This window comes from Microcaecilia unicolor, chromosome 6 (assembly GCF_901765095.1).
Source record: "Microcaecilia unicolor chromosome 6, aMicUni1.1, whole genome shotgun sequence".
Taxonomy (NCBI): Eukaryota; Metazoa; Chordata; class Amphibia; order Gymnophiona; family Siphonopidae; genus Microcaecilia; species Microcaecilia unicolor.
This window is the reverse complement of record NC_044036.1, coordinates 11,138,803-11,144,802: the sequence shown is the minus strand read 5'-3', so window position 1 is coordinate 11,144,802 and position 6,000 is coordinate 11,138,803.

Genomic DNA, 6,000 nt, shown 5'->3' with positions numbered 1-6,000 from the left:
TATTGAGATCTATAAGCCTGTCCCTAAATGATTTATGACAGAGACCACTGACCAGTTTTGTAGCCGCCCTCTGGACCGACTCCATCCTGTTTATATCTTTCCGTAGGTGTGATCTCCAGAATTGCACACAGTACTCTAAATGGGGTCTCACCAGAGAATTATACAAGGGTACTAACTATCACCTCATTTTTCCTGCTGGTCATCCCTCTCCCTATGCACTTGATCCTTCTGGGTTTCATCATCACCTTTTCTACCTGTTTGGCCACCTTAAGATTATCAGATACAATCACCCCCAAGTCTCGCTCTTCTTTCATACATGGAGGTACTTGTCCCCCTATACTATACCGTCCCCTTGGATTTTTGCAACCTACGTGTATGACCCTGCATATCTTTAGCACAAACCCCACAAAGATACCTTGCACTTGGGATGGTTAATATACAAAAAAGACAAACAAAAAAACACAAAGACACCTTATGCTCCGGATGGTGTTTGCATTTCTTTTAATAAAGTAAAATGAAGACACTAATTGCTGTTATTATGGAAACTGAGACTTTTTGGTAACTGTCCATAACAAAACTGAATTCAGATTCTTAAAGTGCAGTAGTGACACCAAAATCCACAAGAAAGGAAGAAAAGAATTCTCACCAAGTTCCTGTTCCAGGTCACTTTAAACCTTTTTATCCTTGTACAGGATGTGTTCTCTGCTGATTTGCAGAGCAATTTCTAACTCTGATCATTATTGCCTTGCAAAGGCTCCAAAACCATAAGAAAGACATATGCCAGTTACGGCTGGCAAAACCAACACAAATCCAGCTTACCAGCTTCCCCCAGTAGGTTTCATACCTGGCACAGCAAGACCCTGCCAGCTTAAGAACTGCTATATATAAATTTGTTCTCACAAGACAGTCAAGTGTGGCATTCGCTGTGAATCATCATATTTGACAGCCACAGAGAGACCACACAAAAAATGTGCTAAGTTTTAATTGAACAGCAGAAAGAAACACACTCCTGGAATGTGGCCTTTCAGGATCTCTCTGCTTGCTTAGCTCTTCAAAGCCTTGTCATGCCTTTTTTGCAAAGGGCAATGCCTTTAAGTGCAGAACAGAGCGTTGTTTCATGGGAGAACACAAGTGGGGGAGCCAGTATAGGAAGCATGAGCCTCCTGCTATCACAAGATCAGAGAAGAGCAGAGAAGAAAGCCAGCATTTGACAGTGTGAATTTCATTCAAGCCCATCCTGTGAATAGATTTTAGAGCAGTGGCTAAAATATACATTTAAGAAAATAAAGAATAATCATACCGGCTCAGACCAGTGGTCCATCTAGCTCAGTATCCTGCTTTCAGCAGTGGCCAATCCAGGTCACAAGTACCTGGCAGAAATCAAAATAGTAGCAATATTCCATGCAGAACCCCCAAAGAGTAGCAACATTCCATTCAGAATCTCAGAGTAGCAACATTCCATGTAGAACCCCAAAGAGTAGCAACATTTCATGTAGAATCTTAAAGAGTAGCAACATTCCATGCTACCAATCCCAGGGCAAGCAGTGGCTTCCCCCCATGTCCATCTCAATAACAAGACTATGGACTTTTCCTCCAGGAACTTGTCCAAACCTTTTTTGAACCCAGATACACTAACCGCTGTTACCACATCCTCCGGCAGTGAGTTATTATTATTATTATTTATTGCATTTGTATCCCACCTTTTTCCACCTATTTGCAGGCTCAAAGTGGCTCACATAGTTTTGTTAACACAATTAGTCCTGGATGTCAGGTACAATTATTGTTGTACAGAGATTAGTTATGGGAAGAAGTGGAGAGTAGAAGGAAGGCATTTATTAGGTATGGTAGACTAGGTTTTCAGCAGTGGATTAGTAAGGTTCTGGGTTTTCATTGTATGCTTTGTTGAAAAGATATGTCTTGAGGGATTTGCGAAAGATAGTTGTTTCGTTGATTGTTTTCAGGTTTCTAGGTAATGCGTTCCATAACTTTGTGCTCATGTACGAGAAGGTGGTATCATGCATCTGCTTGTATTTTAGTCCTCTGCAGCTGGGGAAGTGCAGGTCGAGAAATTTGCGGGATGATTTTGTGGCGTTTCTGGGAGGTAGGTCCACAAGGTTTAACATGTAAGTTGGGGCGTCTGCGTGGATGATTTTGTGTACCAGTGTGCAGATCTTAAATGTAATACGTTCCTTAAGTGGGAGCCAGTGGAGTTTCTCTCTTAAGGGTTTTGCACTTTCATATTTAGGTTTTCCAAATATGAGTCTGGCTGCAGTGTTCTGGGCAGTTTGGAGTTTCTTGATGTTCTCTTTGCAGCCTGCATACAGTGCATTACAGTAATCAAGATGACTTATTACCATTGACTGTACCAGGGTACAGAATACGTATCTCGGGAAGAAAGGTTTTACTCTTTTGAGTTTCCACATGGAGTAGAACATCTTTTTCGTTGTGTTTTTCACGTGGGTGTCGAGAGTAAGGTTTCGATCAATGGTGACTCCTAGAATCTTCAAGTTTTGGGAGACTGGCAGAGAACAGTATGGTGTGGTTATGGTGGGGAAGTTTTTTGTGTTATGTTGTGAGGTGAGAACAAGACATTGTGTTTTTTCTGCGTTTAGTTTCAGCTGGAATGCATCTGCCCAGGAGTGCATTATTTGGAGGCTTTGGTTGATCTCGTTGATTTCCTTTAAGTCATGTCTGAACGGGATGGAAATCGTGACGTCATCTGCATATATGTAAGGGTTGAGGTTTTGATTTGCTAGAAGTTTAGCCAAAGGTATCATCATCGAGTTGAATAAAGTTGGTGAGAGGGGGGATCCTTGGGGTACTCCGCATTCAGGTGTCCATGGGGGTGATCTGTCCGCGTTCGTTGTTATTTGGTACGATCTTGTGGTCAGGAATCCTTTGAACCATTTGAGAACTGTGCCTCCTATTCCGAAGTATTCTAGTATATGTAATAGTATTTCATGGTCAACCATGTCAAAGGCACTGGACATATCGAATTGTAAGGGGAGTACGTTGTTGCCCGTTGCAATTGCTTGTTTAAATGAGTTCATTGCAGACACTAGAACAGTTTCGGTGCTGTGATTTGATCGAAATCCTGATTGAGATTCGTGGAGAATTGAGTGTTTATTTAGGTATTCAGTGAGTTGTTTTGTTACTATGCCTTCCATGAGTTTGGTTATGAGTGGGATAGATGCTTGGTTAGGTCCATTGTGCTTTTTTTATTATTATTGTTACATTTATAGCCCACATTTTCCCACCTATTTGCAGGCTCAATGTGGCTTACATAGTACTGTAAAGGCGTTCACCAAGTCCGGCAGAGAAACAAATACAAGGTTATGTTGTGGTCGAGTAAGGTAGGTGCATTTCAGGCGTGTATGGTTTTGGTTTGAATCTGTATGGATTACTTTCCTGTTAGGTTTGCTCTCAAGCAAAGCCCTCTTCTGTTTCCCTGTGTGTGTGGTTTGGGTTTAAACCTGTATGGATTACTTGTCTGTTAACTTTGCTCCCAAGTAGAGGGGTGTGTGTGTGTGTGTGTGTGTGTGTGTGTGTGTGTGTTGTGTGTGTGTGTGTGTGTGGTGTGTTTTGTGTGTGTGTGTGTGTGTTGTGTGTGTGTTGTGTGTGTGTGTGGTGTGTGTGTGTGTGGTGTGTTGTGTGTGTGTGTGTGTGTGTGTGTGTGTGTATCTTCCTTGTTATTTAGGCTCTCCAGCATAAGCCTCTTCTGTTTCCTTGTGTGGTTTCCCTTGTTACCTTTCACTGTTCAGAGAGTCGTTTCTTGCCAGCCCAGCTGCTTTCCTTGATTACTTTACTTCTATGCAACTGTGTGTTCTCTGTTTGCTTTGTCTCTGCCTGCCTAGTACTTATTAGCTCTCACTGAAGAAGGTAGGAGAACCATATAATGTAGTACATAAGTACATAAGTAGTGCCATACTGGGAAAGACCAAAGGTCCATCTAGCCCAGCATCCTGTCACCGACAGTGGCCAATCCAGGTCAAGGGCACCTGGCACGCTCCCCAAACGTAAAAACATTCCAGACAAGTTATACCTAAAAATGCGGAATTTTTCCAAGTCCATTTAATAGCGGTCTATGGACTTGTCCTTTAGGAATCTATCTAACCCCTTTTTAAACTCCGTCAAGCTAACCGCCCGTACCACGTTCTCCGGCAACGAATTCCAGAGTCTAATTACACGTTGGGTGAAGAAAAATTTTCTCCGATTCGTTTTAAATTTACCACACTGTAGCTTCAACTCATGCCCTCTAGTCCTAGTATTTTTGGATAGCGTGAACAGTCGCTTCACATCCACCCGATCCATTCCACTCATTATTTTATACACTTCTATCATATCTCCCCTCAGCCGTCTCTTCTCCAAGCTAAAAAGCCCTAGCCTTCTCAGCCTCTCTTCATAGGAAAGTCGTCCCATCCCCACTATCATTTTCGTCGCCCTTCGCTGTACCTTTTCCAATTCTACTATATCTTTTTTGAGATACGGAGACCAGTACTGAACACAATACTCCAGGTGCGGTCGCACCATGGAGCGATACAACGGCATTATAACATCCGCACACCTGGACTCCATACCCTTCCTAATAACACCCAACATTCTATTCGCTTTCCTAGCCGCAGCAGCACACTGAGCAGAAGGTTTCAGCGTATCATCGACGACGACACCCAGATCCCTTTCTTGATCCGTAACTCCTAACGCGGAACCTTGCAAGACGTAGCTATAATTCGGGTTCCTCTTACCCACATGCATCACTTTGCACTTGTCAACATTGAACTTCATCTGCCACTTGCACGCCCAATCTCCCAGTCTCGCAAGGTCCTCCTGTAATCGTTCACATTCCTCCTGCGACTTGACGACCCTGAATAATTTTGTGTCATCGGCGAATTTAATTACCTCACTAGTTATTCCCATCTCTAGGTCATTTATAAATACATTAAAAAGCAACGGACCCAGCACAGACCCCTGCGGGACCCCACTAACTACCCTCCTCCACTGAGAATACTGTCCACGCAATCCTACTCTCTGCTTCCTATCTTTCAACCAGTTCTTAATCCATAATAATACCCTACCTCCGATTCCATGACTCTGCAATTTCTTCAGGAGTCTTTCGTGCGGCACTTTGTCAAACGCCTTCTGAAATCCAGATATACAATATCAACCGGCTCCCCATTGTCCACATGTTTGCTTACCCCCTCAAAAAAATGCATTAGATTGGTGAGGCAAGACTTCCCTTCACTAAATCCGTGCTGACTTTGTCTCATCAGTCCATGTTTTTGTATATGCTCTGCAATTTTATTCTTAATAATAGCCTCCACCATCTTGCCCGGCACCGACGTCAGACTCACCGGTCTATAATTTCCCGGATCTCCTCTGGAACCCTTCTTAAAAATCGGAGTAACATTGGCTACCCTCCAGTCTTCCGGTACTACACTCGATTTTAGGGACAGATTGCATATTTCTAACAGTAGCTCCGCAAGTTCATTTTTTAGTAGGGTACTCTAAAATAAAATTAGACACCAAAAAAGGTCAATAGGGATTCTGCAAAGGTGGCCTTCACGGCCCCAGAGAAAGAAAAGCTCAGTTATCACATAACAATGAGACACAGTGGCCAGGTTCAGGCTGCACATGCACCATTTGGGAGGATCTGTAATCTCTTGCAGAGGGCTATCGCTACAATGGGTGGATGAGACAAAAGAAGAAAAGAGGACTTGGTGGGTGTGGGGGGGGGGGGCAAATAATGCACTCCTAGAGGAAGGAACGTGTGGACATTCGAGAAATAATCCTCTCCAATCTATTGCCTTAATCTCTCTGAATTTGGAACTACCGCCCGGCTACCACATCACCTGGGCGGTAATTCCATTTTTTACACGTGCCCGATACGCACGGCAGAAAATATTTTTTTTATTTTCTACCGCGTGGTGCTAACCAGGTGGTAATCCGTAGTGTACATGTGCTGACGATTACCGCCCGGTTAACGCGTGAGACCTTACCACTAAG